The 11,171-nt window shown below is 60.2% G+C and overlaps 1 long non-coding RNA gene across 1 annotated transcript; it reads right to left on the bottom strand.

Moving 5' to 3' along the window:
- Nucleotides 1-1,611: 1,611 nt before the first annotated feature.
- LOC137450781 (uncharacterized) lies at nt 1,612-10,842 on the bottom strand. Its single transcript, XR_010989636.1, has 3 exons — nt 10,804-10,842; nt 10,575-10,700; nt 1,612-2,063 (listed from the first exon to the last, which is right to left on the bottom strand). It is a non-coding gene; the product is annotated as an uncharacterized lncRNA (long non-coding RNA).
- Between the last annotated feature and the right edge of the window lie 329 nt (nt 10,843-11,171).

Raw genomic sequence — 11,171 nt, 5'->3', positions numbered from 1 at the left:
GAAGGGCGGTGCCACCCTGGGAAGGGCGGTGCCACCCTGGGGGGGGCGGTGCCACCCTGGGGGGGGCGGTGCCACCCTGGGGGGGGCGGTGCAACCCTGGGGGGGGCGGTGCCACACTGGGAAGGGCGGTGCCACCCTGGGGGGGGGCGGTGCCACCCTGGGGGGGGGCGGTGCCTGCTTTGTCACTTCACGCTCAGCTTTCCATGGGTTTTATTCCCCTCCAAGATTGTTGAGTTATGAGCAGCTGAGGAGCCCTGGGGAACACCTGTACAGAAATGTTCTTCCAAGAGCTGTCAGAAAAATGTGACTGAGAAGGACTGGGAAAGAACTGGGAGGGACTGGGATACCACTGGGACCCTCACAAGTCTATGGCACTAGATGGGATCCATCCCAGGGCAGAGAGCTCTGGCAGATGAGCTCCAAGCCACTGTCCAACATTTGCCACCAGTCCTGCATGACCACAGAGGTCCCAGGTGGCTGGAAGCTGCCAGTGTGATGCCATTCACAAGAAGGGCTGGAGGGAAGAACCTGGGAACTCCAGGCCTGTAAGCCTGACCTCAGTGCCTGGCAAGACTATGGAGGAGATCGTCCTGGGGGCAATCACAGCAAACCTGCAGGATGGGCAAGGGCTCAGGCCCAGCCAGCAAAGATTTGGTGGGAGGGGCAGGTCCTGCCTCACCAACCTGATCTACTTCTCTGCCCAGGTGACTGCCTGGTAGGTGTGGGGAAGGCTGTGGATGTAGTCTGCCTGGACTTCATCAAGGCCTTTGACACTGTCTGCCACAACAACCACCTGGCCAAGCAGAACAGCCCACATCCTGGACAGGAGCACTCTGTGCTGGGTTAGGAACTGGCTGGAGTCCTGGGCCCAGAGAGTGGTGGTGAATGGTGCCACATGCAGCTGGCAGCCGGGCACTAGTGGTGTCCCCCAGGGATCAGTGCTGCGTCCCATCCTGTTCAATATCTGTATTGATGATCTGGATGAGGGGAGCGAGTCCATCATCAATAACTTTGCAGATGACACCAAGCTGGGGGCAGGAGTTGATCTGCTGGAAGGTAGGAGAGCTCAGCAGAGGGACCCTGACAGGCTGGACAGATGGGCAGAGTTTGGAAAGCATGCATGGACTCCCTGGTTGGTGAAGCAGCAATTGTTTAGTGGTACAGAACAAGCAGTGTATGTAGGAAAAATCAAGCAGGCTAAGCAATTCCCTGGCATTCTTGCACCACTGCTGCTAATTGAGTTTTCTCCTTTGATATGCAGCTCTCCATTATTATCTTCATCCCATAGCAGGTTGAGCTTCTCCGGCACGGAGGCGAGCATCCTTCTGTCTCGCGCTTCAGGCTGTTTACTGCAGTCAGCTCTTCTTTATCATCAGACCGTTCTTCCGTCGTCAGCAGCCTGTTGTTCTTTCCTGTCCTGAAACCTTCCATACATACTTTCTGCTTTCCTCCAGGCAGAGTCCAAGGGCATGATATTGAACACATGCAAGTGCCAGGTTCTACACATTCCCACAACAACCCCAGGCATTGCTACAGGCTGGGGTCAGACTAGCTGGAGAGGAACCAGGCTGGAAAGGGAGCGGTAAGGGAGTGGCAAAGGGCTGGGAGGGGCTCAGGACAGTACTGGGAGGTACTGGGAGGCTGTGGAAGGACTCTGGGGGGGAGGGTTACTGGGGGGGAGTGAGGAGGCACTGGGAAAAGTCTAAGGGTTAACTGGGAGGTAGTGGGAAGGGCTCTGAATGGCACTGGGAAGAACTCAGAGACTGTGGAAAGACTCTGGGGCAGTGTGGAGGGGCTGAGGGGGGCACTTGGGGTTATGAGTAGATACTCACAGTGCTCCCAGTGCTCTCCCAGTTGTCTCCCAGTTGCTCCCAGTTGGGTTCCTGCTGCTTCCAGTTGTCTCCCATGGCTCCAGAACTGACTTCAGCTGCTGCAGGTATGGCTCCCAGTCCCTCCCAGTGCCTCTCAGCCCCTACCATCTTCCTCCCAGACTGGGAAAGGACTGGGAGGCACTGGGAGGGGTTCAGGACAGTACTGGAAGGTACTGGGAGGCTGTGGAAGACCTGTGGTGGGGGTAAGGTTACGGGGGGGAGAGTAAGGGGATACTGGGAAAATTCTAAGGGTTAACTGGGAGGTACTGGGAAGGGCTCTACATGGCACTGGGAAGAACTCGGAGACTGTGGAAAGACTTTGGGGCGGTCTGGAGGGGCTCAGGGGGGCACTGGGGGTCATGGGGAGATACTCCCAGTGCTCTCCCAGTTGTCTCCCAGTTCCTCCCAGGGACCCCTAGTGCTCCCAGTTGGGTTCCTGCTGCTTCCAGTTGTGTCCCAGGGCTCCAGCAATGCCTCCAGCTGGTCCAGGCGTGTCTCCCAGTGCCTCCTGGTCCCTACTGGTCTCCTCCCATACTGGGATAGGACTAGAAGGGATTGGGAGGTACTGGGAGGGACAGGAATAAACAGGGGGGGACTGTGAAGGGAGTGGGACAGTGTGGGAGGGGACTTGGAGGGACAGGGAGGGGACATAGTGGGAATGGACTGGGAGGCTGTAAAGGGCTGTGGGAGGGAAATGGGGGACTGAGGGGGGGTACTGGGAATTCCTGGGTCATGCTCCCAGTGCTCCCAGTTGTCTCCCAGTGGGGATGCTACTGCTTCCAATTGTCCACCAGGGCTCTTGCCAGGTAGTGCAGGTATGACTGGGAGGGGACTGGAAAGGGATGGGGAAGGCACTAGTTGGGGACTGTGAAGGGACTGGGATGGAATGGGAGGAACTGGGATGGAGTGGGAGGGGCTGGGATGGACTGGGGGGGCACTGGGAAGAGACTGGGATGGGAGTGGGAAAGGACAGGGAGCAACGGGGTGTAGTGGAATGGGAATGGGAGGGAACTGGGAGAGACTGGGAAGGACTGGGAGTGCACTGCGACGGGACTGGGAGGGGAGTGGGGAGCCAGTGGGAGGGGATTGGGAGGGAACTAAGAAGGGAATGGGAAAGGAAAAGAGTTGGAAGGGACTGGGAAGGGACAGGGAGGGGATTGGTAAGGGACTGGGATAGAGTGGGATGGATCAGGGAGGGAATTGGAAAACGACTGGGAGGGTACTGGAAAGGGCTCAGGACAATAGTGGGAAGGACTGGGAGGCTGTTAACAGCTCTGGAGGGGAATTGGGGGGGGCTGTGGGAGGCTGTGGAAGGATCTGGGGTAGGGAGGGTTACTGGGGGGGAGTGAGGGGACACTGGGGAAGTCTAAGGGTTAACTGGGAGGTACTGGGAAGGGCTCTACATGGCACTGGGAAGAACTCAGAGACTGTGGAAAGACTTTGGGGCGGTCTGGAGGGGCTCAGGGGGGCACTGGGGGTCATGGGGAGATTCTCCCAGTTGTCTCCCAGTTCCTCCCAGGGACCCCTAGTGCTCCCAGTTGGGTTTCTGCTGCTTCCAGTTGTGTCCCAGGGCTCCAGCAATGCCTCCAGCTGGTCCAGGTATGCCTCCCAGTGCCTCCTGGTCCCTACTGGTCTCCTCCCATACTGGGATAGGACTAGAAGGGATTGGGAGGTACTGGGAGAGACAGGAATAAACAGGGAGGGACTGGGAGGGGACTGGGAAGGGAGTGGGACAGTGTGGGAGGGGACGTGGAGGGACAGGGAGGGGACATAGTGGGAATGGACTGGGAGGCTGTAAAGGGCTGTGGAGGGAAATGGGGGACTGAGGGGGGGTACTGGGAATTCCTGGGTCATGCTCCCAGTGCTCCCAGTTGTTTCCCAGTTGTCTCCCAGTGTTCCCAGTGGGGATGCTACTGTTTCCAATTGTCCACCAGGGCTCTTGCCAGGTAGTGCATGTATGACTGGGAGGGAACTGGAAAGGGATGGGGAAGGGACTGGTTGGGGACTGTGAAGGGACTTGAAGAGGACTGGGAGGGGCACTGGGAGGGGAGTGGGAGGGCCACTGGGCAGGACTGGGAGGGACTGGGGAGGAACTGGCAGGGACTGGCAAGGACTGGGAAGGGACTGAGAAAGGATTGGGAGGAAATGGGTTGAATGGGAGGGGATTGGGAAGGACTGGGGAAAACTAGGAAGGGACTAGTAGGGGACATGGAAGGGACTGGGATGGAATGGGAGGAACTGGGATGGATGGGGAGGGAACTGAGGGGAATGGGAATGGACTGGGACAAACTGGGAGGGGACTGGTTTGGGAACTGGATGAACTGTGAAGGGACTGGGAAGTGACAGTGAAGGGACAGGAAGGGACTGGGAAGGGACAGGGAGGGCACTGGGACAAACTGGGAAGGGACTTGGGGGGGGACTGGGAGGGGACTGCTTAGGCACTGGGATGGGAATGTAAAAGGGACAGGGAAAAGAGTTGGAAGGAACTGAGAAGGGACAGTGCGGGGAGTTTGAGGGACAGGGTGGACCAGGAGGGAATGGAAGGGACTGGAAGGGTACTGGGAAGGGTCTGGAAAAAGCCTGGGAGAAACTGGGAGGGGACTTGGAGGGAACTGGGAGTGGACTGGGAGGGAATGGGAGGGCACTGGGAAGGACTGGGCGGACTGGGAGGGGACCGGGAGGGAATGGGTGGAACTGGGATGGAGTGGGAGGGAACTGGGAGGGCCTGGGAAGGGACAAGGAAGGGGAGTGGGAAGAGATTGGCACAAACTGGGAGGGGACTGGGAGGGAACTGGGAAGGGAAAAGGAGGGCAGTGCAAAGGGACTGGGAAGGGACAGGAAGGGACTGGGACGGGACTGGGAAGGGCCTGGGACAAATTGGAAGGGGACTTGGAGGGAACTGGGAGGACCCAGGAAGGGACAGGGAGGGGAGTGGGAAGGGACAGGGACGGGACAAGGAAGGGACAGGGAGGGGAGTGGGAGGGAGTGGGAGGGAACTGAGAAGGGAATGGGACGGGCCTGGAACTAACTGGGAGGGGACTTGGAGGACCTGGGAGGGCACTTGGAAGGACTGGGAGGGCACCAGGAGGGAGTGGGAGGAAACTGGGAGTGCCTGGGACTGGAAAGGGCCTGGGACAAATTGGAGGGGACTGGGATGGAACTGGGAAGGGAAAAGGAAGGGACAAGAAGGGTAGAAGGAGGGGACAAGGAGGGGACTGGGAGGGGAGTGGGAGGACAAGGAGGGTACTGAGAAGGGACAGGGACAAACTAGGAAGGGCCTGGAACGAAGTGGGAGGGGACTTGGAGGACCTGGAAGGGCACTTGGAAGGAATGGGAGGGGACCGGGAGGGAGTGGGAGGAAACTTGGAGGGCCTGGGAAGGGACTGGAAAGGGCCTGGGACAAACTGGGAGGGGACTGGGATGGAACTGGGAAGGGAAAAGGAAGGGACAGGGAGGGGACAAGGAGGAGACAAGGAGGGGACAAGGAGGGGACAGGGAGGGGACAGGGAGGGGACAGGGAGGGGACAGGGAGGGGAGTGAGAAGGGACTGGGAGGGGAGTGAGAAGGGACTGGGAGGGGAGTGAGAAGGGACTGGGAGGGGAGTGAGAAGGGACTGGGAAGGGGAGTGAGAAGGGACTGGGAAGGGGAGTGAGAAGGGACTGGGAAGGGAGTGAGAAGGGACTGGGACAAACTGGGAAGGGCCTGGAACTAAGTGGGAGGGGACTTGGAGGGAACTGGGAGGGAATGGGAGGGCCTGGGAAGGAACTGAAAAGGGCCTGGGAGGGACTGAAAAGGGACTGGGTAGGTCCTGGGACAAACTGGGAGGGAACTGGGAATGCACAAGGAAGGGCAGTGGGAAGGGAATGGGAGGGGATTGGGATGGGACTGGGAGGGACCTGAGAAGGGACTGGGACAAACTGGGAAGGGACTGGGAAGGGCCTGGAACTAACTGGGAGGGGACTTGGAGGGAACTGGGAGGACCTGGGAGGGCACTGGGAAGGACCGGGAAGGAATGGGAGGGGGTGGGATGGAGTGGGAGGAAACTTGGAGGGCCTGGGAAGGGACTGGAAGAAACTGGGTGGACTGGGAGGGGACTGGAAGGGGACTGGGATGGAACAAGGAAGGGACAAGGAAGCAACACGGAGGCGACAAGAAAGGGACAGGGAGGGGAGTGGGAAGGGACAGGGAGGGGAGTGGGAAGGGACAGGGAGGGGAGTGGGAAGGGAACTGAGAAGGGACAGGGAAGGGCCTGGAACTAAGTGGGAGGGGACTTGGAGGACCTGGGAGGGCACTTGGAAGAACTGGGAGGGGACCGGGAGGGAGTGGGAGGAAACTGGGAGGGCCTGGGAAGGGACTGGAAAGGGCCTAGGACAAACTGAGAGGGGACTGGGATTTAACTGGGAAGGGAAAAGGAAGAGACATGGAAAGGACAAGGAGAGGAGAAGGAGGAGACAAGGAGAACAAAGAGAGTACAAGGAGGGGAGTGGGAAGGGACTGGGAGGGGAGTGGGAAGGGACTGGGAGGACCTGGGAGGGGACCGGGAGGGCCTGGGAAGGGACTGGAAAGGGACTGGGAGGAAATGGGTGGACTGGGAGGGGACTGGGAAGGGACAAGGAGGAGACAAGGAGGGAATTGGGGAGGGACGGAGGGGAGTGGGAAGGGACTGGGAAGGGACAGGGAGGGGATTGGGATGAGACTGGGACAAACTGGGAAGAGACTGGGACAAACTGGAAGGGGACAGGGAGGGAAGTGGGAGGGAACTGGTAGGGTAATGCAAAGGGACTGGGAGGGGAGTGGGAGAGACTGGGTGGAGTGGGATGGACTGGGATGGAACTGAGTAGGCACTGGGATAAACTTTGAAGGGACTGGGAAGGGCCTGGAACTAACTGGGAGGGGACTTGGAGGGAACTGGGAAGAACTGGGAGGGAATGGGAGGGAACGGGAGGGACTGGGAAGAGACGGGAAAGGGCCTGGGAGGAACTGGGACAAACTGGGAGGGGACTGGAAGGGAACTGGAAAGTAACAAGGAATGGACAGGGAGGGGATTGGGAAGGGACTGGGACAAAGTGGGAAGGGACTGGGACACACTGGGAAGGGACTGGGACACACTGGGAGCAGACTTGGAGGGAAGTGGGAGGACCCGAGTGAAATGGGAGGGCACTGGGAGGGACTGGGAGGGCACTGGGAAAGACTGGGTGACCACTGGAAAGGGAATGGGAAGAGACTGGGAGGGGCCTGGGAGGAACTGGGTGGACTGGGAGGGGACCGGGAGGGAATGGGAGGGACTGGTAGGAAACTGGGAGGACCAGGAAAGGGACTGGGACAAACTGGGAGGCGACTGGGAGGGCACTGGAAGGCTAATGGAAAGGGAGCGGGAGGGGAGTGAGAGGGTATTGGAAAGGGACTGGGAAGGGAGTGGGGGGGAGTGGGAGGGAATGGGTGGACTGGGTCAAACTGGGAAGGGACTGGGAAGGGCCTGGAACTAAGTGGGAAGGGACTTGGAGGGAACTGGGAGGGAATGGGAGGAATCTGGGAGGGCCTGGGAAGGGACTGGAGGAAGTGGGTGGACTGGAGGGAAATGGGATGGAGTGGGAGGACACTGGGAACGGCCTGGGAAGGCCCTGGAACTAAGTGGGAGGGGACTTGGAGGGAACTGGGAGGGAATGGGAGGGCCTGGGAAGGAACTGGAAAGGGCCTGGGAGGGACTGAGAAGGGACTGGGTAGGTCCTGGGACAAACTGGGAGGGAACTGGGAATGCACAAGGAAGGGCAGTGGGAAGGGACTGGGAGGGGATTGGGATGGGACTGGGAGGGACCTGAGAAGGGACTGGGACAAACTAGGAAGGGACTGGGAAGGGCCTGGAACTAACTGGGAGGGGACTTGGAGGGAACTGGGAGGACCTAGGAGGGCACTGGGAAGGACCGGGAAGGAATGGGAGGAAACTTGGAAGGCCTGGGAAGGGACTGGAAAGGGACTGGGAGAAACTGGGTGGACTGGGAGGGGACTGGAAGGGGACTGGGAAGGTCCTGGGACAAAATGGGAGAGGACTGGGATGGAACAAGGAAGGGACAAGGAAGCAACACGGAGGAGACAAGGAGGCGACAAGAAAGGGACAAGGAAGCAACACAGAGGCGACAGGGAAGGGACAGGGAGGGGAGTGGGAAGGGACAGGGAGGGGAGTGGGAAGGGACAGGGAGGGGAGTGGGAAGGGACAGGGAGGGGCCTGGAACTAAGTGGGAGGGGACTGGGATGGGAACGGGAAGGGAACTGGGAAGGGAACTGGGAAGGGACCTGGGAAGGGAACGGGAAGGGAGTGGGAGGGAACTGGGAAGAGACTGGGACAAACTGGAAGGGGACTGGGAGGGAAGTGGGAGGGAACTGGAAGGGTAATGCAAAGGGACTGGGAGGGGAGTGGGAAGGGACAGGGAGGGGAGTGGGAAGGGACAGGGAAGGGCCTGGAACTAAGTGGGAGGGGACTGGGATGGAACTGGGAAGGGAAAAGGAAGGGACATGGAAAGGACAAGGAGAGAAGAAGGAGGGAACAAGGAGAGAACAAGGAGGGGAGTGAGAAGGGACAGGGACAAACTGGGAAGGGCGGGCCAAGAACTAAGTGGGAGGGGACTTGGAGGACCTGGGAGGGCACTTGGAAGGACTGGGAGGGGACCGGGAGGGAGTGGGAGGAAACTTGGAGGGCCTGGGAAGGGACTGGAAAGGGACTGGGAGGAAATGGGTGGACTGGGAGGGGACTGGGAAGGGAACTGGGAAGGGAACGGGAAGGGACCGGGAAGGGAGTGGGAGGGAACTGGGAAGAGACTGGGACAAACTGGAAGGGGACTGGGAGGGAAGTGGGAGGGAACTGGAAGGGTAATGCAAAGGGACTGAGAGGGGAGTGGGAGAGACTGGGTGGAGTGGGATGGACTGGGATGGAACTGAGTAGGCACTGGGATAAACTTTGAAGGGACTGGGAAGGGCCTGTGACAATCTGGGAGGGGACTTGGAGGGCACTGGCAGGGGACTGGGGGGGGACTGGAATGAGACAGAGAGAAACTGGGAGGTGACTGGGAGGGAACTCTGAAGGGACTGGGAACGGACAGTGAGGGCACTGGGACAAACTGGTAGGGGACCGGGAAGGCACTGGGAGGGGACTGGGATGGAACTAAGAAGGGACTGGGAAAGGCCTGGGACAGAGTGGGAGGAGACTGGGAGGGGATTGCGATGGGACTGGGAAGGAACTGGGAGGGGATGGCGTACTCTGCAAAGGGTATGGGAAGAGAGTGGGAGGGCCTGAGTAAAATGGGAGGGGATTGGGAAGGGACTGGGATGGATAGCGAGGGGCTTGTAGGGACTGGGAAGGACTGGGAAAGCACTGGGTGGGGAATGCGAAGGGACTGGGAGGGGACTGGGAAGGGCCTTGGAGGGCACTGGGAAGGGAATGGGAACAGACCGGGAGGGGACTGGGATGGACAGGGAGGGGCTTGGAGGGACTGGGAGAGAATGGGAGGGGTCTGGAAGAGAATGGGAGGGGTCTGGAAGAGAATGGGAGGGGTCTGGGAGTGCACTGGGAAGGGACTGGGAGTGCACTGGGAAGGGACTGGGAGGGGACAGGGAGGAAAGTGAGAATGGACTGGTAAGGGCCTGGGACAAACTGGGAGGGAACTGGGAGGGGAGTGGGAGGGACTGGGTGGACTGGGAGGGAATTGGGAGGGACAGGGCAGGACTGGGAGCTTGCTGGGAGGGACTGGAAAGGGCCTGGGTGAAACTGGGAGGGAACTGTGAAGAGACTGCGAAGGTATGGGGAGGGCACTGGGACGGACTGGGAGGGAACTGGGAAGGGACAGTGAGGGGAGTGGGAGGGACTGGGTGGAACAGGAGGGAATGGGAGGGACTGGGATGGAGTGGGAGGGACTGGGAAGGGGCTGGGAAGGGACAGGGAGGGAAGTAGGACAAAGTGGGAGGGGACTGGGAGTGCACTGGGAGAACCAGAGTGAAATGGGAGGGGACGGGGAGGGAATGGGAGGGCACTGGGAATGGACCAGGAGGGGACTGAGAGGGAATGGGAGGAACTGGGAATGACTGGGAGGGCACTGGGCAGACTGGGAGGGGACGGGGAGGGAATGGGAGGGGCTGGGAGGGACAGGAATGGGGGGGGAGAGACTGGGAAGGACTGGGACGGAATGGGAGGGAACTGGGAAGGGAATGGGAAGGGACTGGGAGGGAGTGGGATGGACTGGGATAGGACGGGGAAGGGACTGGGTGGGAATGGGATGGACTGGAAAGGACCTGGAGGGAACTGGCAAGGGACTAAGAACTGGGAGGTAGTGGGAGAAATTGGAAGGGACTGGAAGGAAACTGGGAAGGGACTTGGCTGGGAATGGGAGAGTACTGCGAAGGGACTGGGATGCAGTGGGAAAGGACTGGGAATGAAACTGGGAAGGGACTGGGAAGGGACTGGGACAGTGTGGGAAGGGACTTGGTAGGGATAGCAAAGCGATTGTTACAGACTGGGACAAGCTGGGAGGGACAGGGACAAACTGGGAAGGGACTGGGAAATACTGGGGGAGACTGGGAGAACACATTGCAGTACTGGGAGCCCTTGAGGGAGATCTTGGAGTTCCTGGGAGCACTGTTGTTGCTGCGAGGTCACCAAGAATGGGATCGGAGAGGTTTTACTGGCAGCACCGCATGGGACAGGAGGTCACTCACTGCGTTCCTGGGAGGACTGGAGAGGGATTTTGCAGTTCCCGGGAGCACTGGCAGAGACTGGGAGGTGCTGGGTTCACCCTGGGATCGCTGGGCCAGTCTGGGGGTATTGGGGTCAGCCTGCAAGAGCTGGGAGAGACAGGAGAACAGCTCGTGAACTGGGAGCAGACTGCTCCTGACCGCGGCAAATCGACACCCACCCCCGCCCCCTCGCTGCTGCCCACCCCCAGACCCGTGGCAGAGTCCTGCAGCAGGGACAAAACAACTCCAGAGAGCAGCAGAGTCTACACTGAGCTGATGCGGAGCGGAGAAAGCAGAGGGGACGAGGGTTACGCTGGCTAGGTCAGAGCCGAGGGGGCGAGGGCGGCGCCATCTTGGGAAGGGCAGGCGCCGTCACGGGGAGGGCGGCGCCGAAGGGAGCCGAGCCGAGCCGAGGAGCCGAAGGGAGCCGAGCCGAGCCGAGGAGCCGAAGGGAGCCGAGCCGAGCCGAGGAGCCGAAGGGAGCCGAGCCGAGCCGAGGAGCCGAAGGGAGCCGAGCCGAGCCGAGGAGCCGAAGGGAGCCGAGCCGAGCCGAGGAGCCGAAGGGAGCCGAGCCGAGCC

Source organism: Melanerpes formicivorus, unplaced genomic scaffold (assembly GCF_026170545.1).
Source record: "Melanerpes formicivorus ecotype bairdi unplaced genomic scaffold, bMelFor1.0.p_v2 SCAF_37, whole genome shotgun sequence".
NCBI lineage: Eukaryota > Metazoa > Chordata > Aves > Piciformes > Picidae > Melanerpes > Melanerpes formicivorus.
Note: the sequence above shows the minus strand (reverse complement) of the source record. Positions and strands in the feature narration are given on the sequence as shown.